Genomic DNA, 24,386 nt, shown 5'->3' on the forward strand with positions numbered 1-24,386 from the left:
CCCAGCACCAAGCCAGGAATGGACGCAGAGTACACCAGGCAGGGCCTTGAACTAAAAAACTATTGGACCATAAAAGCCCAAGACATAGGGCCTGTTCTGGAGATAGAAACAACTCATCAATAAATTTAAATACTGACACACCAATTACCAAAACCCCCACAAATACACAAATCCAAAGAGTAACAAGTAACCATTAGAAGAATAAAAATAAAACGCCTCAATTATAAACTGGCATGCAATTTTTATTTATCTCTAGATAACAGGAAAGAGAAAGAATGGAAGAAAAACTAGAAAATAGGCATAGAAAACACAAAATAAGATGTCAGGAGTAAGTCTAATACTGAGAGAAAAGTTCATCAGTGAAAATGCTCTTAAAAAGTATTCTTGAGAAGGCAGATGGAATAGAGAAGGGATCACTAAGAAAATGATGGCTGGAGGAACCAGTTGGGATGGGAGATGCATGCCGAAAGTAGATACTGGACCAAATATGATGACCTCTCAGTGTCTGTGTTGCAAGCCATAATGTGCGAAAGTAGAGAGAGAGTATGGGGAATATTGTCTGCCATGGAGGCAGGGGGAGGGTGGGAAAGGGGGGGTATACCCAGGATCTTGGTGGTGGGGAATGTGCACTGGTGGAGGGATGTGTGTTTGATCATTGTGAGATTGTAACTCAAGCATGAAAGCTTATAACTATCTCACAGTGATTCAATAGAATTAAAAAAAAAATTTTTTAAAAAGTACTCTTGAGAGCCAGAGCAATAGTACTGCAGGCTGGGTATTTGTCTTGCACGTGGCCAACCAGGTTTGACCCCCAGCACCCTATAATATCGATCCCTAGGCCCCTCCAGGAGTGATTCCTGAGCGCAGAGCCAGAAGTAAGCCCCGAGTATCACCAGGGGTGGCCCAAAAATTAAAAAATGAAAGCACTCTTGGAAGTCATGACCTGGTCTTCCTGCTGGCCCGGGGACAGTCCGGGGGTTTTTCTCAGGGTTGGGTTAATAGTACATCGGGGAGGGCACTTGCCTTGCTCGCGGCTGACCGGGGTTCGAGTCCCAGAATCCCATATGGTCCCCCAAACACCGCCAGGAGTAATTCCTGAGCACATGAGCCAGGAGTAACTCCTGAGCATCGCCGGGTGTGACTCAAAAAAATAAAAAAGTTATTTTCTCAGTAAGGCTCTCCACAGCCACCCTACCTAACACTTCAGAGCCATCCACACCCAACACTTCAGTCTTTTCTGTTTTCTTTTCTTTTTTTTTTTTTAAAGATTTTTTATTAGTGAATCACCGTGAGGTACATTTACAAACATATGAACTTTCGTGTTTGCATTTCAGTCATACAGTGATCGTTTACATCCCTCCACCAGTGCCCATTCTCCTCCACCAATGTTCCCAGTATCCCTCCCCCCACCCCCACCGGAACCCTCACCACCCTACCCTTTTGTTCTCTCTCCTTCTGGGTGTTGTAGTTTGCAACAGAGGTATTGCGTGGCCATCTTGTTGTTTTCTTTTCTTTGAACACAGAGCCTCAGGCGTAGAAAGCAAAGTACCCTACCTCTACCTCCCTGCCCCCCCCCTAACCTTCTCCCTGTGGTACTTTTCCCTACTTAACATCATTGTCTTAACTGTCTTTCTCTACACAGACTATCCATTCCGTAGGATTAAGACTGTTCGCATGCAAAGCTACACATAAACACAATCATCACAAGACAATGCCTTGAGAAGACAGTGTAGACAAGTATTTATTGCTTGAAGAAATAAACAAATTGAGGAGTCAAGAACTAAAGAAAAACTCTAAAAATATGAGTCAGTATCATGATTCAGATGCCATGCAAGAAGCAGGTAAAAATAACTGTAAACACAACAGTAAATTTTTAAAAGCTGAGGGCCTTTAAAAGCTGAGATCTAGCAGAACGAAATCTAAGGGACCAAAAGAGACGGTGCAGCAGAAAGGGCGCTTCCCAGAGGGGACACTGCCAGGGAAGACACATGACACCCCTCCCTGGGATCTAAGGGCACTACAGGGTGGGAAGGATCTGGGGACAATGGTGATGGGGTCCAGGAACTCTGGTCAAGGACATGGCGTAGCAACCATAGCAATAGCAACACTGCACGAATAGAACCACTGTATCACTGTACTACTGTCATCTTGTTGCTCATCGATTTGCTCCAGCAGGCACCAGTAAATCTCCACTGTGAGACTTGTTACTGTTTTTGGCATATCGAATACGCCACGGGTAGCTTGCCAGGCTCTGCTGTGCAGGTGAGATATTCTCTGTAGCTTGCCAGGCTCTCTGAGAGGGGTGGAGGAATCAAACCTGGGTCGGCCGCATGCAAGGCAAAAGCCCTACCCGCTGTGCTATATTGTTCCAGCCCCATTAATAATCTTGGTTTACTGTTACATGATACAATCATAGTTTTAAAAAGTGTTAAATGAAAACAGTTTTTCATTTAACAGAAAAATCTACAGCAAATTAAATTAAAAACTAAACTAAAAATGTAGGGCCCTGAGCACTGCCAGGTTTGGTTCCCCCAACAAACAAAAAATATACAATTAGGGGCTGGAGCAATAGCACAGCGGGTAGGGCGTTTGCCTTGCACGCGGCCGACCGGGGTTCAATTCCCAGCATCCCATATGGTCCCCTGAGCACTGCCAGGAGTAACTCCTGAGTGCAAAGCCAGGAGGTAACCCTTGTGCATTGCCAGGTGTGACCCAAAAAGCAAAAAAAAAAAAAAAAATACAATTAAACCAGCAATGCAGTTTTTAAACATAGCCAGATGAAATGCTGAAAATATGACACCTGGGTCAGGGAGATGGCTCAAAAGGCTGCAGAGCAAGCTCTGACCGAGGCTGGCCTGGACTCAGTCACTGGGACCACATGATCCGCTGAGCACCATCAAGAGAGACTCCCGGGGCCAAAGCGATAGGCCGGCCCAGATTCGATCTCCAGCATCCCACAAAGTCCCCCAAGCACTGCCAGACATAGTTCCTGAGTGCAGAGCCAGGAGTAACCCTTGGGCATCACCATGTGTGGCCCCAAAAGAAACTGTATCACTGTATCACTGTCATCCCATTGTTCCTCGATTTACTCGAGCGGGAACCAGTAACGTCTCTATTATACTCAACCCTGAGATTTTAGCAGTCTCTACTTACAACAACAACAACAACAAAACCAAGAGTGACTCCTAAGCACTCCAAGCCTGGAGTAGCCCCTGCACACCTCCTGGTGTGGCCCATAATCTTAGGTCAATGAATGCCATGGACACCTACAGGGGACTGAGAATAAGCACAGGGCCACGGGGCACCGGGAGGCGCAGAAGCTGGCCCAGAGCACAAGGTCACGTGTTCAATGCACGGCGAGTTTAGCCCAGCAGCTCTGCTGCCTGTCATCCCCGGAGCGCGAGCCACAGCCAGGGGCGGTGCGCCTTACCACACGGGGTAAGGTGAACCCCACTCAAGCCGTGTGGCCCCACAGTTAGAAAGTGCGAGCCTGAGCTGGAGAGGCAGCACAGCAAGGAAGGTGCTTACCCGTCACCAGCCTACCCCGCTGGGTTCCCAGAACTGCGCAAGCTCTGCCGGGAGAGATCGCTGAGCACAGAGCCAGGGGTGAACCCTAGGCACAGCCTGGTATGATCCCAAACCAAACCCGAGTGTGCCCCTGCCCCAGGCCAGCATCATTAAGGGAGAGAAACCCTTCACAAGCACCAGAGGTTTATGCAAGTACTGAAACCTGATGTGACCCTGGCAAGTGCCACAATAAACAAACTGTGTGAGCACCACAGCCAAGGATGTGTGTAGCCCCTGGTCATGGAAGCAATGAAAAGAAAGAGAAAGGATGCTTTAAAAAGGGGGGGAGGGGTCGGTGGCAGGGTTCTTTACAGCTGTTTTGGTTTTTGCAGAGCTGGGATTAGACCCAGGGCACCGTGCACTCAGGCAAGTGCGCTACAGAGCCACATCCCTGACCCAGGAACTGTAACTTTTTAAAACAAAAATTTGGGGCCACACCTAGCGATGACTCCTGGCTCTGCACTCAAGAATAATTCCAGGTGGTGCTCAAGGGAACATATGGGATGCCAGGGGTTGAACTCAGGTCAGCCATGTGCAAATCAAGCGCCCTCCCCACTGTGCTATCATTCTGGCCCCACTATTAATTTTTTAAGTCCTATGAGCTTCACAACTTTTAGAGGTGCTGGCATTTTTAATCAACGCTGCGTGAACAGAAAAGACTGCCCTTTAACCAATCAGCACCACCCCCCACAAAAAAATCACTAACAGAAAAATTGAATAAGGAGCTAAAAGCAGGTGATCAAGTGACAAAATTAATCTCTCCTCAAGAATGAGAGAAAGTTTTAGAACTTGTAAAACCTGCAATATTCTTTTGAGAACAATAATACTAGGTGAAGAACAGCAGTACTTCGGTCAAATTGAACTCAGCACCATCTTTGCAATCCAGTTCCTCCTGCCAGGATCCTAGATGGTCGGTACCCACAGCCAACTCCCAGCTCACGTACTGCCATAAGTCAAGTTCCTGAATCTGTCCCTAGGTCCTTTCCCCTGGGAGAGTGATTGTTTTCTTTTCTTAACCGTCAAGGGTCCCCTGGGCAAACTTCTAGAAGATGAATTCAACACTCACTAACCCTGGGGTCATTTCGTGGACTGTTTCCTCTTCACACAGGAGTGCAAACCCCCGGGAGCAGAGGGCAGGGTACAAACTCCATCTGTAAACATCCAGCTTAGCTAAGTCCCTGGCAGAGAGTAGGCAGCAGGGACAAGAATGACTCGCGGTGCAATAATGACATCACCGAAGACTAGGTGTGCAGATGAGATAGCATGACTCAAACTTCAAATTCTCTATTTAGAAGCCATGAAAGCAAGTGCCCAATGGCCAACGATGTAGCTGAGCTTTCGAGATGCCCAGGGTTCAATCCCTGGCACGATGCAAATAAACCAGGTCATAGTTCCATTGTTTTGTTTTGTGCCGAGGATCAAAGCCAGGGCCTTAGGTAGGTAAGATATATGTACTCACTGCACAGGTTTTTACTTGGAAAAAGAAAAACTTTGGGTGGGTGGGTTGCATGGGGGGTTGGAGGGGTCCTCCCAAGCAGTGCTCAGGAGGCAGAGAGGCCACACAGACAACTCACAGCCAAGCAGCCAGCAGGCGAAACAAACAAGAAAACCAGGGCTGGAGATGTGGCTCAGTGGCCAGTCATGAATTACATGCAGGAGGCCTGGGTCCAAGCCCCAGCAGTGAAAAACAAAGGGACAAAACTGAGAAATGAAGTAAGCAATGAGGAATATGCTAGAACATATTCAAATAAGTCCCTCATATCCCGCCACACAATTGTCACATTCCATTTTATCGGTCAAAAACATTGGTTTAGAACCCTAAAAGAGCTTCCCTTCATGGTCTCACTTCTCTTTTTTTGCAAAAACAAAAACTGGCATCATTATCTGGTGACCGATGGTATTTTTAAAATAGTGAGATTATGTTGGTCGTAATAGTCAGTACATACAACATCACAGTCCACCCCGCCCCCACCATCCTATTCCTAATTAAAAGTGTCACTCCAGGCCCAGAGAGATATGCTTGCCTTGCACACAGCTGACCCTGGCACTAACATAGGGACCCTCACGCTGCCAGGAGTGATCCCTGAGCACAGAGCCAGGAGTAAAGCCCTGAGCACTGCTAGATGTGGCCTCCACACAAAAACAAATGATGAAAAAGAAATGCTGTGTATGACCCAAAAAGGAAAAAAATGCTAATGACCAATAATAAAATACCCATTCGTAATTTCTGACAAACACCAAATGGTTGGAGCTACTAGAGAGAAAAAAAGAGTGTCAACTCATCAAAACATTCTTTCTTAAAAGCTGAGAATGTGGGCCAGTGTGCTACGATGATCATCTTGCCTGGGTTCAATTTCTGACACCCCAGAGAGGCCCCCAAGGTCCCCCAAGAGTGATCCCTGAGAGCAGAGCCAGGAGTAATCCCTAGGCATTAATGGGTCTGCCCCAAAACTAAACCAAAATAAAATGAAAGCTAAGGATTTACCCTGAATTTTAAAATATTGAATTAGGGTTTGTTGTTCTTTCAGTTGGCTTATTCTTTCAATCACTGACTGGCTCGTGGGGCAAGATACTTAAATGTAAACAAGCTAAGGCAAGGAAGCCGTAGTAGGTATTTTCTCACTGATGTTTAAGTGTCAAGCGCTATTCTAAGTGTTTTACTTGCAGTAGCAAATTTAAGCTTCACAATAATCTTGTGATATCATGATCCTCATTTTCTGAGGAAAGAAACACAGGGGAAAAAAGTACAGAGAGTGAAATGACAAAGCCAATGTTCAGTACTTTGGGTCCAGATCCAACTACTAATTTATTATAATTACAAGAATTCATGTAACAAACTTCCTGTCCTTTTCAGCACCAGGCATTATTTGAGGTGCCTGAGATATAGAACACTTACTAGCATTCTTCCAGGAGGGACCTAACGATCTAGACCAGAGTTGGGGTTTAAGAGAGTTCTGGGGAGAAGATAATGCCTGAATTGAGTGTCAAAAGACAGAGAGGGCAGGACGATAGTCTAGTAGGTAAGGCACTTACTTGCCTTGCATATGGCCAACCTGGATTCAATCCCCAGCATCCCATATGCCCCATCTCCCACCCCCAAGCACTGCCAGGAGTAATCCCTGCGTGCAGAGCCAGGAACAAACCCTGAGCACCATCAGGTGTGGCCCAAACCAAAAAATAAATGCAAAGAACGCAGTGGAATGGCTCTGTGACTCAGAGCCTAGCCTAGCTTCTGCTTCTTCTTCTTCTTCTTCTTCTTCTTTTTTTTTTTTCTGGTGGGGATGAGGGGGGGGCTGGGGCAGTGTCACACCCAGTGATGCTCAGGGGAATCCCTGGCTCTGCATTCAGGAATTACTCCTGGCAGTGTTTGGGGGGACCATGTGGGTTGCCGGGGATCAAACCCGGGTCCAGCCACATGCAAAGGCAAACATCTACCCGCTGTACTATCAACTCAGGCCCGGAGCCCAGCTTCTAGGACGGTGGGTCCGAGAGCTTTTGAAAATGCCTTTTAGAGAGCCAGAGAGAAAGTACAGGGCTTGAGGTGCATGCCCTGAGTGTGGCCAACCTGGTTCAGTCTCTGGCATCACATGGTCCCCGGAGCACAGCTGGGTGCAGCCCTGGAAGTCCCCAGTCACTGCAGGTATAGCCCCAAAGGTTCTGAGCACCTCTGGATTGGCCTCAGTCACTCACATCAAACCACCTGCCGTGCAAGTGTAGGTCGTGAGATTAGTTCCCCTGCTGCACCATGTACCAAGGGCGATTTGGCAGCTCTGTTCCTGTGATGCAGTGCTGACAGCTCCTGCCAGCCATGCTACAATCAGGCAAGCGTGAGCACTGCATGGCCCAGCACCAGAGGTGGGAAGTGTGGCCTCTTGTGAGCACGTATGAGCACACAGCAATCCATGGCAAGCACCTGAACTCGAATGCACATGAATGTGGCAACGGAAAGCCTAAGCCCAGGCATGTGAGTGTGTGTGTGTGTGTGTGTGTGTGTGTGTGTGTGTGTGTGTGTACCGCAACCAAGGCCAGCCTCCAGGTCCACTATAGCCGAGTCCTCAAAAGAGCACTGCAGGCCTGACCGAGGCCGAGGCTCTGGAAGCACCACCACTCCAGCTGCCACGTGCGGGACCCTGGTCACTACAACACCGCCCACAGCCATGCAGGGTAATCGGGAGGAAGAAAAAGATGATGCAAAGGGAAGAGAAAATGGCGCTGCCCCACACAGAACTCCACATAAGCAGTGGTCAGTGACCGAGAAATAGTACCTGGAGCCGGAGTGACAGTACATCGAGGAGGGCACTTGCCCTGCACACGGTCTATCTGGGTTCAACTTCCCAGCATGACATATGATGCCCTGAGTCCACCAGGAGTGATCCCTGAGCACAGAGCTAGGAGCAAGCCCTGAGCACAGCCAGCTATGGCTTCTATTCCCCCGCCCCCTCCAAAGGAAAGAAAGAGCATTCAGGGAATCTTCAAAAAGCAGTTCTTTAGAACTACATAGAAAATATTAAGAATTAAGTTTTGGAGAACCAGTAGAGATCAAATCATGGAGTTATTTTTTTTTCTTATGACATATGACCTGGTTAGGACGCAGCCTGCTCAGGTGGCCATTGTGAAATGAAGAATTTTCTAAATTGTATTTTAGACACACCATTCTGTTTACTATACAGTGAACCTCAGGGAGCTAAAGTTGGAGACGAGGTAAAGGAGTGCGGCTGAGGGGCAGAGCGCACGCCCCAACAGTTTGAGGCTCTGAGTCTGATCCCCGGCACCCCTACCAAGCACCACCCCGAGACTCCCGCTACTCCAGCCCACACCCGCCAACAAAGCAGAACAAAGATGCAGAGAAGCCAGGGAGAACATAAGCAAGTAGAGTCCGTCATAGGCACGGTGAGAACAAGGGTCTGGGGAACTGATTCAGAAAATACTTAGGCGAGAAAAATAGGCAGAAATCAGTAAATAGAATTATGGGAGAAACCAGAAAAAGAGGAAGAAATCACTCTTGATACCTTAATTCCCTGGATGAAGTTACGAGGGGTTCACGATGCCTTCGAAAGTCAGATAACCAGAGAAAAACCTTAGGTAGGTAAAATAACTTCCATTTGGACAGGTCGAGTTTGAACAGAAAAGCCACTTAGGGGGCAAGCAGGAGGTCAGCAACGCCACAGTGTTTCTCAACTGTTACTCGGGAAAACGCCAAGGTGAAGAACAAGTGGTCAACCACAGAACACCACGACTGAAGGGACAGGAGGAGAAAGGCAAGGCTTCAGGAAAGACTCCATTCAGCAAGGGGCTCCACGTGAAAGGAAGCAGTACCATCAGCTGAGGGGGCAGGAATTCTTGACAAAGGGTCAATGGTATTATTGTCATGGTTCCTCTAGCAAGGCCAGTTTAGTGACACGAAAGGCAAAATCCAGATGGCAGTGGACTCAAGAAAATGGGAGGCCAAGGTGTGGTTTCTTTTAGTGAAGACAACTTTATCAATTGTCTGGTACAGGAACTGAGATACTGGGTTATTTTGAGCACCAAAATGACTTGTTGCCTCTGGACAAGAACTGCGTGTTGAAAGTAGGTAAAGGGATATACATGATAACCTGGCAGTACCTCTACTGCAAACCATACTGTCCATAAGGAGGCAGAGAGGGAAGAAGAGAGGGAGATAGCGAGAGCGAAAGAATGAGAGATAGAGTGAGAGTAAGAGAGACAGCGAGAGTGAGAGAATGAGAGTGCGAGAGTGAGAGAGCAAAGGAGAGCAAGAGTAAGAGCGAGCGAGAGAGAGAGAGAGAGCGCGCCTGGCATAGAGGCAGGCGGGGGGGTGCTGGAGGGAAGCTGGGGACACTGGTAGTGGGAAATGTACACTGGGGAAGGGATGGTGTTGGAACACTGCATGAATAAAACCGATCAAGAACAATTCTGTAACTGTGTATCTCACAGTGATTCAATTAAAAAAAAATGACTTGTTGCTTCGGGCCTCATATAGAGTAAGCATGACAGGCCCTAGTGGACAATGTCCACCCTTGCTCACTACCTCCATCAACTAGCAGGTACTTTTTGGTTCTCGCTCCAAGTTCCTTTGCATTGCAGCATGTTTGCCTTGGATGTTCCCGAAGGATGGACTGCTCCTCCCTTAGCTCCTCAAGGACCAGCTCTCCCCGCACCAAGTGTCCCGTCCCCCTTTCGGGCATCCCCACTCTCATCCTGTTTTCCTCCATCAGTGGCTCTTACCACCCTCTCAGCTTTTCTTGTTCACGCTGAGGCAATAAAGCAAAGCCATGGAGCACAGGCTCCCGTGTCAGATGGGCAGGGCTCAAATTCCATCCTCACCATTTCATTCTGGAGTTACAAGCTGTGTCATCTCTGCGTCTTTGCTTCCTCAGCTTCCAATGGGAAAAAATAAGATATGGGGCCCGCACCTCAGCTCAGTGGAATAAAGCACCCCGCCTCCTTGCCAGAGTCGGGACACGTGTGCAGGCCCAGGGCTGCTGGGCTGCAGAGTCTCAGAGTCGCAGAGACACCGAAGTCTGGGGCCGCCACAACCGAGTGTGCTGTCTCTGGCCTGCTGCAGCCAGGAGTGTGTGAGTTCAACAAGTAAAGATGTGGCCTGAGCGACAGCACAGAGGAGAAGGGGCTTGCCTTGCCTGCGGCCAACCTGGGTTCCATCCCCGTGCTGAACGCCGATTCATGGGTGCCAGGAATAAGCCCTGAGCACCCCATCCCCTCCCCACCTCCCAAGGTATCAGTAGGAACTTGTATTTACCTTCATGGAGATATAGATGGGTAGATTTGGGAAGAGCTGCCTCTGTGTGGGGGGGTTAGCATGGAAATACATTTCCAGGGGTCTGTACACCAGGAGGACCCAGCAGCGAGGCACTCCTTGTGCATGGACCTGGGTTTCTCCTATATTCTCTAGCAGCAGTACCCAGAGACCCTTAGGGGTTGTGTCTGACTGTCAGCCAGGGAAGGGGCCCAGGAGAGATGAGCCCAGAGCATCCTGCAGCGCCAGCAAGTCGGGAAAGGCTTGAAGAACAAAGCGATGTTCTCTGACCTGATCTTTGCAGGATGCAGCCTGAGAGAGACGGAACTATCTGAGCAACGAAATTCAGTGCAAGGAGTAGAATTACAGCTCCAAGTTATAAAATAAACATCCATGGGTCAAACTGATGTAAGTGATTCAAGAAGAGAAGAAAACGCTCTTCTACAGAACAATTCCAAAATAACGTACATGTTACCGCGGCTGGTGTGATGGTACAGAGGGTAGGGTGCTTGCCTTGCATGCAACTCACCGGGGTTCAATCCCCAGCATGCCATATGATGCCCCCCTACCCCACCCCGAGCACTGCCAGGAGTAATTCCCAAGTGCAGAGCCAGAAGTAAGCCCTGAGCATCACTGGGTGTGGCCCCCAACCCCACCTCCCCAGTAAGTAAATAAATAATGTATATTATCCCAAAGTGTTGGCGCTTAACTTCGACCCACTGAAATTTAATCTGCACTTGGTGACACATTTCCCAAAAGCAGAGCCTGGGAAAAGGCTCCAGAAGAGAAAGCTGCCAGGCACCACTGAGCCAAGTCACGGAGGCTCGATGGCAAGGCAGAGTGAGAGAGTGTCTCAGACAAGACACTGCCACGAATTCTTCCTTCGGTGGCTGACCACCCCACCCCGCCCCACCACACCCCAGCTCGGAGCTCCAGTCCAACCATAAAAAGCCAGCTTCTTCCCTCATCCATATCTAGGAACAATCTCGAAAGCATCTGGCTGTCCTCTTGCACCCTGTCCAGGTCATCCAAAACAAAGGCTATCTTGAGAATAGACACAGTCCAGAGGTACCAACGGAGACACGGCAATTGCGGCATTAAGTGTCCTGTGTATTCGGGGTGGGGGGGCGAGGAATATTAGAAACAAACAAGGACATGGGTCAAAACAGTGTTAAAGACGAGCTTCAGTGAAACGTCCTGCACTGATGTGATGGGAAGACATATTATAGAGCGGCCAGAGATGGCCCCAAGAACTGAACACCTGCTTTGCATGTGGGAGGCCTGATCCCTGGCCCATACGGTACCCAGAACACCATCAGGAGATACCCCGAATACCATATAGGGACAACAGTGTGGACCCAAACAAGAACAGATGTGTAAAGAGGCCTAGAGAGATGGTACAGTGGTTATGGTACCTGCCTTGCACAGGGCTGACCAGGCACCCCAAGCCCCATCAGGAATGGTCCCTGAGCACAGAGCTAGGAACACTGTTGGCATGAAGAAAAGAGAAAAGAAGGAAGGGAAGGAGGGAGGGAGGGAGGGAGGGTGGGAGGGAGGAAGGCAGGAAGGCAGGAAGGAAGGAAGGAAGGAAGGAAGGAAGGAAGGAAGGAAGGAAGGAAGGAAGGAAGGAAGGAAGGAAGGAAGGAAGGAAGGAAGGGAGGAAATAGGTATAGGAAAATCACTAAAAGAATGATCAAAATGTTCTTACTTTTTTTATATGAAGAGAAGGGAAATAAAAACAGGACAAAAATACCATTTCACACCAGATTAGAAAAAAAATCAGTCTGACAAGATGAAATATGTGTAGGGATATGGAAAAATAGGAATTGTCGATATCCCATAATAATCTAAAAGAAAATACAGCAACCTGACAATGAGGTACAGGAGAAACCCTAACACACTGCTCAATAGATTTAAAGATGTTCCTGAGGCACTATTTATACATGTTTAAAAAAATTAAAAGATAAATGTTTTATCAGCACAGGAATGATAAATTACAGGCTATCAAGTGGGGAGGGCACATGCCTTGCATGTGGCTGACCCAGGTTTGATTCCCCAGCATTACATATGGTACCCGGCCCACTACCAGAAGAGATTCCTGAGTGCAGGGCCAAGAGTAGCACTTGAGAATTATCAGGTGTGGCTCCAAAACCAAAAAAGAAAAAAATATATAAATAACGGCATATGTGTTCAATGGAATACTACATAGCATTCAAAAATGAATGAACTAGGTCTACACTGCCAACATATATATATATATATATATATATATATATATATGCTGGAGCAATAGCACAGTGGGTAAGGCGTTTGCCTTGCATGCATCCGACCCAGGTTCGATTCCTTCGTCCCTCTCGGAAAGCCTGGCAAGCTACCTGTGGCGTATTTGATATGCAAAAACAATAACAAGAAGTCTCACAATGGAGACATTACTGGTGCCTGCTCGAGCAAATTGATGAGCAACGGGATAACTGTGATACAGTGATATGTATATATACATATACATACATACATATTGGTTTGGGGACCACACCTGGCAATGCTCAGGGGTTACTCCTGGCTCAGCATCAGGGTTACTCCTGGCTCAACTCCTAACTCATGACAGGCTCAGGAATCACTCCTGGTAGGGCTCAGGGACCTTATGGAATGTCAGGGATTGAACCCAGGTTGGCTACATGCAAGGCAAGCACCCTCCCCACTTTACTATTTCTCTAGTAAAGAATATTTCCTGGGGCTGGAGCGATAGCACAGCGGGTAGGGCGTTTGCCTTGCACGCGGCCGACCCGGGTTCTAATCCCAGCATCCCATATGGTCCTCTGAGCACCGCCAGGGGTAATTCCTGAGTGAAGAGCCAGGAGTAACCCCTGTGCATTGCCGGGTGTGACCCAAAAACCAAAAAAGAAAAAAAAAAAAGAATATTTCCTTCCAATATAGAAAGGAAAAAGTAAAGTAACAAAACAGGTTTCAAAATATGTACACTTCAACAAAAATCTATAAGTTTCATTCACTAGCACCTTTGAAAACTTGACAGTACTGTTTGGAGCATCCATCAACTCCCCTATCGGATGAGAGACTTGGGGAAGGGAGGGGAGAGAAACCGCAAAACTTTGCCTAAAGTTGAGTGGAAAGTTAAGGTTCACGCCAAGGGATTTTGACTCCAACGTCTACACATTTCAAAGTCATTCACAGTAACGTGATATAGTATTCATGTTGCATAGCTTATTAAAAGGTGACAGGAGTGGGGCCAGAGCGATAGTCACATAGTCGGTCTGGGTTCCATCCTCCGCACCCCAAACCCGCTAGGAGTGATCCCTGAGTGCAGAGCCAAGAGTAACCCCTGAGTGCCACTGGGTGTGGGCCAGAGACAAAACAAACAAAACAGGTGACAGGAAGAATCCACAGGAAGTCTGTTTATCATAGCAGTGGCCTCTGGAAGGGGGTGTGAGAGAAAGGAAAGGGAGGATAAATTTGAGGGGAAACAAGTGGTCTTTATCTTTATCAGCAATGTTCTAGGAAAGGAAGTTTCCTAATGCTCTCTCGGAATCCACTGTTCTATCCACGCACACTCCAATGGCCAGAGCGACGGTACAGTGGGGAGGGCACTCGCTTTGCATGTGGCTGACCCGGGCTCACTCTCTGGCACCCTATATGGTCCCCTGAGCCCACCAGGAGTGATCCCTGAGCACAGAGCCAGGAGTAAGCCCTGAGCACCTCTGAGTGGGCTCTCCCCACCAAAAATCAAATGAACAGATCTTTTCTGCTGCTCTCATCACAACCTGCGGCTGTTCTCTCTGACTCTCCTAGTGTTTCTCTAAATAAAACTTCTCAACTTCAGAGGCCGAGAGACAGGACAGTAGATAGTGCATTTGCCATGCACGCGTCCCAGCCGGGTTTGATCCCCAGCATCCCATATGGTCCCCTGAATACCGCAAGGGGTGATTTCTGAGTGCAGAACCAGGAGTAGCCCCTGAGCATCACTGAGTGTGGCCCAGAAAACAAATTTGACTTCCAAACATCTTAGTATCTAAAGCAAATATTTTAAAAAGATTACCATTTTGTATGGTGGGTATATATGAGTGTTCATTACTTTGTAATTTTTATCCTGTTATTTCAAAACTTTTCAAAAATAAAAATGTCTCAACGGCATCCTAACAAAAAACAAATGTCCAACCTCCATATTGCAGATTTTGTTTGGAAATGAAAGCAGATAAACTGTGTCTACAGAGACTTAAACAATACACTGAAAGGCAATTTTGGGGGGTTATTTGTGTGTGAGGGGGGTGTTCAGGAGATATTCTTGCCTCTGTGCTCAGAAATGATCCTTGGTGATGCTTGGAGGACCGTAAGTGGTGCTGAGGATTTGAACTAGGGGTAGTGGGATGCTAGGCAAATGCCTTAGCCCCTGTGCTCTCTCTCTGGCTCTGAAAAAAAAAATGCTTTTTTATGTGGATCCCAGTGTTAGTAAAAGTACAGCAAAAACAGTATCTCTTACTATACACTCTGAGGGCTCATTCACTACACAGCAAAATAGCAACACTCCACGAGTAGGGAAATTCCCTTTGATGTCCCTCTCTTTTCTTGCCAGTTTGTCTCTTTTCTCTGATGTTTTCTATCTGTTTGTGCTTTGTCATGCACTTCAAAAGCAACAGAAACATCCATCGAGGGACACTTATGTAGTCCTATATAGAGAACATGTATGTCCCGAACATTCAGGTAAAATGCATTTGGACACTGGCTGTCTGGAAGGCGGAACATATTTTCCTATTAAGAAATCTGAATGAGGGTGTGAGTGAGCTCCAGGAAAGAAACACAGTCTCAGGCAAAGAAATAGGAAAAGCAGAGTACACAATACTCACCAAAGTGCCAAAAAAAAAAAAAGAACCGTTCAAGCCAGAGCCTAAGATCAGAGATCATGATTTAGTCACCTTCGTATTCTCAGCAAAGTACCTTTCACCTCAAACATAGGACAAGGGATGGATGGATGCCCGAGGTCCGACAGCCGGGCAGGAAAGAGGCAATTGGTAGATAGGTGGCGCTGTGAGCACAGAACAGTTTGGGGGGTACCAGGCAGCTAGAACAGGGTGCAATGGCAACGTGCCTCAAGAGCGTCCACACAGGTGCCAAGAAAGACTCCAGAAGAAAGCATCCACTTAAATTACTGGCTATTCTACCACTGGCATATTGCATGGGTACCTTATTTTGAGTTGGGTTTACCAATATTGACTCATGAGACAGAGCAATATTTACATAGGATCCTTATAGATATTTTAATGACCATCACAGTAATGATATTTAGTAGAAAAATAAAAACAAAATGTAGCCCTATTATCCAGAGATAACATCTTATAAATCTACATAGTTTCAGTCACTTTGCCATGTTAATGTAACATTGTTATAAATAATTTGTGTAAATGTGTCTATGTATCTCCTTACATTGATTTTTCTCCTAAAATATTTTACTTCAAGTCACTAAATATTTTTGAAAGTGATTAACGACTATATCTACCACATGGGTAAATATCACTGAATTCACTTTTTGGGGGAGAAGGGGAACATAACTAGGGTTCACTCCTGACTCTGTGCTCAGTCATTACGCCCAAAGAATTAGGGGGACCATCTGGGGTGCTAGGATCGAACCTGGGTCTCTGTCGCATGGAAAGCAAACACCCTAACCACTGTACTATCAATCCAGCCCCCCTGATTTCACTAGTACTCCATTATATGGCACTTTAATTATTGCAATGTCCTCACCACTTTAATAATACTACATGAATAAATCATTTTATGTAAAAAGTTTTATAATTCAAAGTGCTACACAAATAAAAATGCTTGGTTAACTTCTAACCCATACACTACCCTGAGCAATAATCAATCATGAAAAATTGTAGCCACTCTCTTCTTTCACATCTGGTGGAAAAGAAGAAAGTCCTACAGAGAGAAGTCTCTGACATCAGTGAGGATAAGAATAACTCATAATTTTCCCACAGCACCCATTTTTTCCCCACTTAGAATAATGAATCATAAATGAAAATAGGAATAGACCAGATTTATAATATACCAAGCATATCTCTCTGCATGGGTGCTTAAATCCAGATTTTCATAGCAAGTAGAGTGCTTAGAAAAATTCTGTAACAAAAAAGATAGTGTAGCAAATATCAATGAGATATTAGTTACTCGGACAGAAAATAGTATGCTTTGTTTTATAATGCGGCCACGACTTCTAGGGCAAGTGCCTAACCCACTGGCACACTCTCCAGCCCCTGATTTTTGAATGAGTTAATAAATGTACTTCTAATAACCTCTCAATTATTTCAACTATGATTCAAGTTGCCATAAATAGGACAACAGCTCCAGGAGCTTCTAAACCAGGGGCAATTCATGTGGAAAAGTTCAGAACAAATCGGCATCACTTTCCAGGCAAATTCATTTCACTTCACCAATTTTCAAAAATGTAAATTTGTGTCCTGGGATTTAAAAACAAAACAAAACAAACAAACAAACAAAACTCAGGGCAAATTTTACTCCGCTGATTCCCAGTACTGGGCTGGCTCGAGATCTAATATGAATGAACTTTCCTGACATTCTTACGGGATACTTACAAGAAGTAAATCTATATTTAATCATTCTGCAATTTTTAAATTATGTAACACTGGCTATAGAACGATGGTGCCGGTGATGCGTGCTATTCTCAACTCCTTAACAGAGCTTGTGGTTAAAAAGGAAATTGTGCAAATAAGGTTGGGGGGGGGGGGGAAGTGGCTCCCCCATGCTTTATGCTGACCAAAAGCAAGAGTGACAGTCCTAGAAACGAAGCCCGATCGGATTTTTTGTTTCATTTCAAGTTCAAACAGGATTCCAAGAGCTGAGAAATTCTGCCTAGGGAAGTTTCCGAAAGCTGGGTCCCAGGACCACCGACCCACTCTCAACACGAACGGTGCGTCCTTCCTTAGGACCCCACCGGGGGTCCCCCGGAGACGACGCTACAGTCTGGGGAGGATGAGGAGGAGGAGGAGGGTCCCCTGGGCGCCTCGGTTCGCAGGTGTCTCCCCGCCCCCCGGAGCCGGGTAGGGGGGCCGCAGAGAGCAGCTTGCGGCCCAGAGCCCCCCCTCCCCCGACCCGGGCTCCTCGGCCGCTCCGGGCCGCTTTCCCCGACGGCGAGACGCGTGGCGAGACGCGCCCGCGAGCCCCACGGCGCCCGGCGGGTCCCCTAGAATAAACACGCGCCTGTTGCCCGCGGCCGCGGGGTCCCGGCTGCGAGAGGACAGAAGTGTCCCGCCCGCCCGGACCCTCCCCCGTCCGCGGGCGCGGCAGGTGCCGGCCTGAAGGCGCGGGCCGGTCCCAGGCACCTTCCCGCACATCTGTCACTGCGGAGCACGGCCGGAGGAGCCGCCGCCGCGACCCAGTTTGGAGTGACACGACCCCCCCCCCCATCTAGAGAGCCGTAAACTTCAAAGGGAATGGGGAGAGGCGGCGCTCCAGGATGGGGGAGACCCCCTTTCTTCCCACCCCGTGCCCTAAAAAGACCGAAAACAAAACCAAAAAACAAACAAGCTGGCCAACTCGGCGGCTGGCCGGGGCAGAGAGGCGGACTCCCCGGAGGAGGCGCCGCGCGGGGGGCCCGGTTCCCGCGGCGCGGGTTTGAAGCTCGGAGCAGGTGGGACCCCCCGGCGCCGCCCCCGCCTTACGTAACGGGCTTCTCGAAGCGCCCCCCCCTCCGCGGACCCCCGCCCGCGGCCGCCGCCCGCGCCCCCGCCCGGCCCCGCAGACCCCGGCCGGCCGCCGAGCGCGATCTGGGGGGCAGCCCCGGAGGACGCGGCGGCGCGGAGGCGCGGCGGGCGCGACCCCCCGCCCCGCGGCGCCCGCCCGGCCGCCGGCAGTCCCGGCCGCCCCCGCGCGCGTCCCCGCGCCGGACCGTGACAGCTCCGCACGCCGCCGCCCCCGCCGCTCACCTCCGCGCGGGAGGCGCCCGCACCGCAGCGCCGGGACACGCGGGGCTGCCGCCGTCAGCTCGGCCCCAGCCGGGCGCTCCGCCCCGCGCCGCCCGGGCCCGCGCGCCCGTCACTCGGGGCTCCCCCGCCCGGCGCGGCCGCCGCTGCCTCCGCCTCCCGCTCGGGCTCCGGCCGCCGCCGCCGCCGCCGCCGCCAGCGCCATCTTGGCAGTGACGGCGAGGCGGGGCCGCGACTGAAGCCCGCGAGCACCAATCGCCGGCCAGAGCGGGCCCCGGGGGGCGGGGCGGAGGCGGGGCGGGCGGCCGCGGGGTCCTAGCGCCGGCTTGGCGGAGGGGCGGAGCCGGGCCGCTCCGGCCGCTGACGCGCGCTGTAGCTGGGGAAACGCGTCGTGGTTCCCCGGCTGCTGGGGAGATCCCGAGCCCGCGGCGGGCGTGGGCCGGGCACACCTCGGCTTCCCTTTTCACCACCCGCAGGGTCAGGGCGGGGCTCTGGCCGACTGACCTCTTTCCTCCTTCCTTCCCCGCCGGCCCCGGAGTCCCGACTCGAGGTCCCCGCGCGCGCAGGGCGGGCGGGCCGCGGCCCCAGGAAAGCCCCTGCGGAGAGAGCGGCCACCTCGGTTAGGTAAAGTGGGAAATTCAGGGGGATTCCTCGGAAAAGTCCGGGCTGCTGAGTACCTTGGACACCGCCCCAGCGGGAATGGCTTCTGGCAAGTTGCTTCTGCAAACAGGGTAATGCAGGTCGGTCACCCCTGCAGGTTGTTGGGGGACCAGCTGTGATGCACACGAAGTGCTCGCCCGGGCCTGGCGGGAAGCGGCAAATAACTCGGTCCTGTTCTGGGAGCTGGTGGAAGAAGAGGTGAGAGGCTGAAAACCCTCCGGTTCCAAGTGAGCTTTGCGGAATTGCAAACCGGTCGTGCTCGCCCGCCGCTCACCGCGCTTTCGGCTCCTGGTCCCTGTCTCTGGTCATTGCGGTGGATTCCTCATTGCTTGCACAGGCTTCGCCTGAAACCCGAGCACCAATGGGGTGCAATGCTAAGGCAAATAGATGCACATGCACGGGTAGTTCCGGGAGAAAAGAAGATTGAGAAATATTTCATCAGATCACGGGGCTTGGGAGCGTGGGGCCATAAAGCAAGCCCAGAATTCTGGGATGGCCGGAGAGTATAGCGGGTAGGGCGTTTGCCTTGCATGAGCCCGACCTGGGTTTCATTCCCAGCACCCCATATGGTTCCCGAGCCCTCCCAGGAGTGGAGCACCACCACCACCAAGAAGAACAATAATAAGATACAATATAGGGGAAAAAGGACAAGCATGGTTTATAGATTGAGATTCTAGACTATGAATTTGATTTGAAAATTGAAAACATTTCCACTTGGGATTTTTTTTTTCTTTGCAAGATGGATATACTCGGCAGCAGTCCTTGGGGATCAAGGGTCATTCCTAGGCCACCAGGGCTATACCTGGATGTGCTGGGGGTGGGATTAGGGGGTAGATTAGTGGTGTGGGGGTGATGGCAGTATATGGTGCTGGGATCTGTGCAAAGTATGTGATTTTCGACACATCAGCTCAGCCCCTCAAGTGGATTTTTAAATAAAGCTTTTAAAATCAAGTGTTTGAGGGCCGTAGCACATAGGGCTGGGGCTTGCCTTGCATGTGGCGGGACCTGAGTTCGATTCCCCAGCATCCCATATGGTCCCTTGACTATCACCAGGAGTAATTCCTGAGTGCAGAGCCAGGAGTAACCGTTAAGCATCGCTGAGTGTAAACCTCCCCCCAAAAGCCATAAATAAAGGGTTTGAAAGAACATTTAAAAGCAGCAGAAAATAGTAGTGTTTGACTGTGTGCTCAGGAAGTGTCTAGGATCTTCATGCTCACGACTTTTCTCAATATCTCAGAAATCTGTCACTATAGGTGCATTTAAATAAACTTGAACCCTAAATGTGATCTGGGCAAGGAAGCCTCACCAGGCAGACCTGAGCCAGGTAGGAAACCGTGACTTAGAAATTTGGGTCCAGGCCATTTCTAAACTTAGGTCACATCTGGAACTATTTCCTTAAAGTTATTTTTACATACTGTAGTTTGAATGCTGTGAGAAGGGGAACCCTGCCACCAATCAGAGTTTAAAACCCTGAAGCTAAAGCTGTCAGAGTTTAAGCCTCCCCACCTGTTAGATCGTTTTCTCTTAATTGTTCTACCAGAAGTTGCCCAGGTTTTTAAATGAAAACCTGGAACCGTCTACAAAGCAATTCTTCTTATCTCTGCCACCGAACTTCCGGGAGGGTGAGCGAGAACCTCCCACCAGAGATTTATGGGTCTTGAAAAACTCTCTGGATGTGTCCCTAAGCTGAGTAATGTCACCAAGTCTAGTCATGGGGGAAATAGCTCTAGACTGACATGTCTGTGTAGTGGAGCACACACTGAAATTTATGAGCAGTGTTGTCAAAGCATCCAATTATCTCTCCCCACACACTTATTTCTTGTACTTTTCCCATTTTATAAGCTTTATTGACATATCTGACATATAGTGAAATATAAATATTAAAAGCCTGACATTTGAAACACAAAGAAACTCAGATTACCTTAAAGAGAGTATTGGCAAGAATATGAACATTAGGGCTGAAGTAATATTTCAGATGTGTCAGACCCAGGCTGGGCCTCTGACATCCCACAAGGTACCCTGAGCACCGCTAGGAGTGATTCCTGAATGCAGGTGCAAGAGTAACCCCTGAGGATCACTGGCTGTGCCCTCCCCCCCCACACAGAAAAGACTATGAGTATTAAAGCAAAGATGATGAGGTCTCAGGGAGGGGTGAAGAATCAGACCCTGTTGCAGGGGGCTTTACAAAGTGAGGGGGCAAGGGAGGCAGCCTTGAGAAAAAGAGCACTTTTGCCTCTCTGCTTGGCCGCCTTTGGTTTCCCTGGGACGGGTCAGTACTGGTAAAGTCTGCCACAAGTACAGTGGGTAGGGTGCTTGCCTTCCATGCAGCTGACCCGGGTTTGACCGGGGACACCCCATATGGTTCCCCACGCCCACCAGGAGTGATCCCTGAGTTCAGAATAAGCCCGGACTACCATCGAGTGTGACCCAGAAACCAAATTTTTTTTTTAAAAAGCCCCACAAATTCTGTGGCTAGCTCATAACTGTGAATGAAGTTCCCTTTCTCACCCACAACCCACAACTACACGGCACAGTTGCTCGTGTCCCACGGGGTAGCTGTTAAGCTACACCTGATATCCACCTGATGGCAAAATGGTGAAGCAAAAGAGTTTATTGAAAGAAATTTACTTAGATGTGAGGAGAGAGGGAGGAAATGGTGTCCAATAGAGCACATAGCCTTCTCCAGAGTGGAAAAAGCATCAGACAGAAATAAATACATGTTCAAGAGAGAAAGAGCAAGCCTCCCCACTTATTTCTGAAAGACACAAATTCTGGGGACCAGAGCAATACAGTGGGTAGGGCATCTGCAATTCACGCAGCCAACCTGTGTTCAGTCTCTGGCACCTTATATGGTCTGTTGAGTAATTCCTGAGTTCAGAGCTAGGAGTAAGCCCTAAGCATAGCTGGTGTGGTCCAAAAACCAAGAAGAAAAAAACCTTACACAAATTCTATGGGCTAGAGAAATAGTACAGTGGGTAGGGTGTTAGGGTGCTTGCCTTCCATGCAGCTGACCTGGGTTTGATCCTGGGCACTCCATATGGTCCTCCACACCCACCAGGAGTGATCCCTGAGTGCAGGATAAGCCCTGACTACCACTGGATGTGACCCAGAAACCAAAAAATTTTTTTTAAAAGTCCCAAAAATTCTTTGGCTAGCTCGTAGCATTGGAGCACATGTGTTGCATGTGGGAGGCCCAGGGTTGATCCTGACACCGCATGGTCCCACCGTGACTCTGAATCAGCCTCTAAACACCACTCCTAAAACCAAACTGAAAGAGGAAGGAAACACACACAAACTGAAATTCTCTTAGAAGAGAAATGATACGGACTGGAGACATAGTACAGTGGGTAAGACTCTTGCCTTGCACGTGCCTGACCAGGGTTCGAATCCCCAGCATCCCAGATGATCCCCCGGGCACTACCGGGAGTGATTCCTGAGTGCAGATCCAGGAGTAACCCCTGAGCATCACTGGCTGTGGCCCAAAATTAAAAGAAAGAAGGAAGGAAGGAAAATTATTTGAGGCTCAGAGCTATAGCACAGCAGGTAGGGCATTTGCCTTGCATACGGCCAACCCCAGTTTGATCCCTGGCACCCCAGATGGTCCCCCTCAACCGCTGCCAGGAGAAATGCCTGAGCACAAAGCTGGGAGTAACCCCCTATAGCATTATTGAGTGTGACCCGAAAAGCAAAAAATAAAACGAGACCCAAATTAAATAGTAATCATGTGAGGAAATAATAGGAAGAAATACCATTTTATAAACAACACATTCAAACCCTGTGCTTGAGCGGGCGGCCACAGACAGGAGGGCCATAATGAACTGAGTCACAGCCAGCTCTGCCCTGGCAGAGACGAGCTTAAAAGTCTCATCTTTGACTCAGCACTTTTCCAGCACATTTGAAAATTATCACTCCTCGACATCCTTCTGAGTGAACTCTTTCACCTCTCTTATAAGTTCAGTGTTTGTTTTTTAATTTGATCTGTGAAAGAGTAATATATCTATAACGTGTAATATATAATTTATATTATATACATTTGCCTCTTTAGATGCCATGGTACACAGTATGCTGCCTGATTCTCTTGAGTTTGCAAGGTGATGTTTGCATCCGTTTCTACAAATGCACTTGGGAGGCCCTATAAAATTATCAAAAGAATCACTGTGAGAAATTCAACATAAAAAAATAAACTTGGTGTTGCGTGGGCCTGGGGAATTGAATGCTTCTGGTTTGAAGGGTTGAAAGCAGCAAATGGGTTCAGGACATCTGAACCAATCCTGAGAGAACCTTGACTTTCTTTTTTGTGGGGCAGAGGTGGCATGGGAAAATCCCAGGCAGCTCGTAGGGGCCCACGTTTGGCATGATGGTTCAAATGCTTGGCCAGGCACGGTCAGGCAAGGCAGATTTACCTGGGCCATCAGTGCTGGAAGGCCCATAGGGCTGCACAGGTTGTGCTGGGGTTGTCTCTAGTGCTGAGGGTTGAACGCGGGTCCTTGAGCACACAGTATGTGCCCCCAAGCTCTGCGCTAACTCCCCGGCCCCAGGACCTAGGCTTGCTCTGCAAAGCGAGGGTATCATTGTTTGGGATGTGGTATGAGGCAGGAAAAAAGGTTTCTGCTTTTATTCTTTATAAAAGTTTCTGCTTTTACTCTGAACCCTTTGAACAGCAGTATTAGAATTGTTTTCAGCCAATGAAAGAAATGCTCAGAAATGGTTCCAACACTTTGACTTGCTCTGGGAGGGGCCAAAGGTTCTGATAATCTGGAAGGAGGGGTAGCAGTGCCGGTTTGCAGGAAATATGAGTCAGCTTCTCTCAGCAGCTCAACTCTGCTGTTACAACTACAAGATTGGGAGCCATTGAGCAGAACAAATCACACACCTCAAGTCTTTTCCTTGCATTGACTGGCCCAGACATGCATTCTGCAGGGGGAAACTACAGGGACCCTTTATTTCAGAACTTCAGGAATCCTGCTGGCAAGAGGAAACACCTGATTGAAAAACACAAACAAAAATAAAGTACTTCTGTTTGGGAGGTCTGTGTGCTCAAGGTAGCCAAGAAAGGTCGGCCTTGCATGTGTCTGAAACTCTGAAACTCATTTTTTTTTTGTTTTTTGCTTTTTGGGTCACACCCGGCAATGCACAGAGATCACTCCTGGCTCTGCACTCAGGAATTACCCCTGGCGGTGCTCAGGGGACCATATGGGATGCTGGGAATCGAACCCGGGTTGGCCACGTGCAAGGCAAATGCCCTACCTGCTGTGCTATCGCTCCAGCTCCATGAAACTCATTTTTTAAAAAGTTATTTATTTAGATAAAGTGATAAACCTGATAACCTTTCAGTATCTGTATTGCAGACCACGATACTGGAAAGAAGAGAGAATGAGAGAGAGAGAGAGAGAGAGAGAGAGAGAGAGAGAGAGGAGAGAGGGAGGGAGAGAGAGGGAGAGGGAGAGAGGGAGAGAAAA

The 24,386-nt window shown here is 48.8% G+C and overlaps 1 protein-coding gene across 7 annotated transcripts in view; it reads right to left on the reverse strand.

The window, feature by feature from the left end:
* DENND4A (DENN domain containing 4A) overlaps positions 1 to 18,430 on the reverse strand; it is a 143,598-nt gene extending 125,168 nt beyond the window's left edge. For 4 of the 7 annotated variants that reach the window (XM_055125264.1, XM_055125268.1, XM_055125265.1 and 1 more), the window contains exon 1: positions 18,271 to 18,429. The gene's annotated coding sequence lies outside the window, so the exon portion shown is untranslated. Of the gene's footprint in view, positions 1 to 18,270 lie in introns of all 7 variants that reach the window. The other 3 variants (XM_055125269.1, XM_055125267.1, XM_055125266.1) reach the window with 1 other exon arrangement.
* Between the last annotated feature and the right edge of the window lie 5,956 nt (positions 18,431 to 24,386).

This window comes from Sorex araneus, chromosome 2, assembly GCF_027595985.1.
Source record: "Sorex araneus isolate mSorAra2 chromosome 2, mSorAra2.pri, whole genome shotgun sequence".
Classification (NCBI taxonomy): domain Eukaryota; kingdom Metazoa; phylum Chordata; class Mammalia; order Eulipotyphla; family Soricidae; genus Sorex; species Sorex araneus.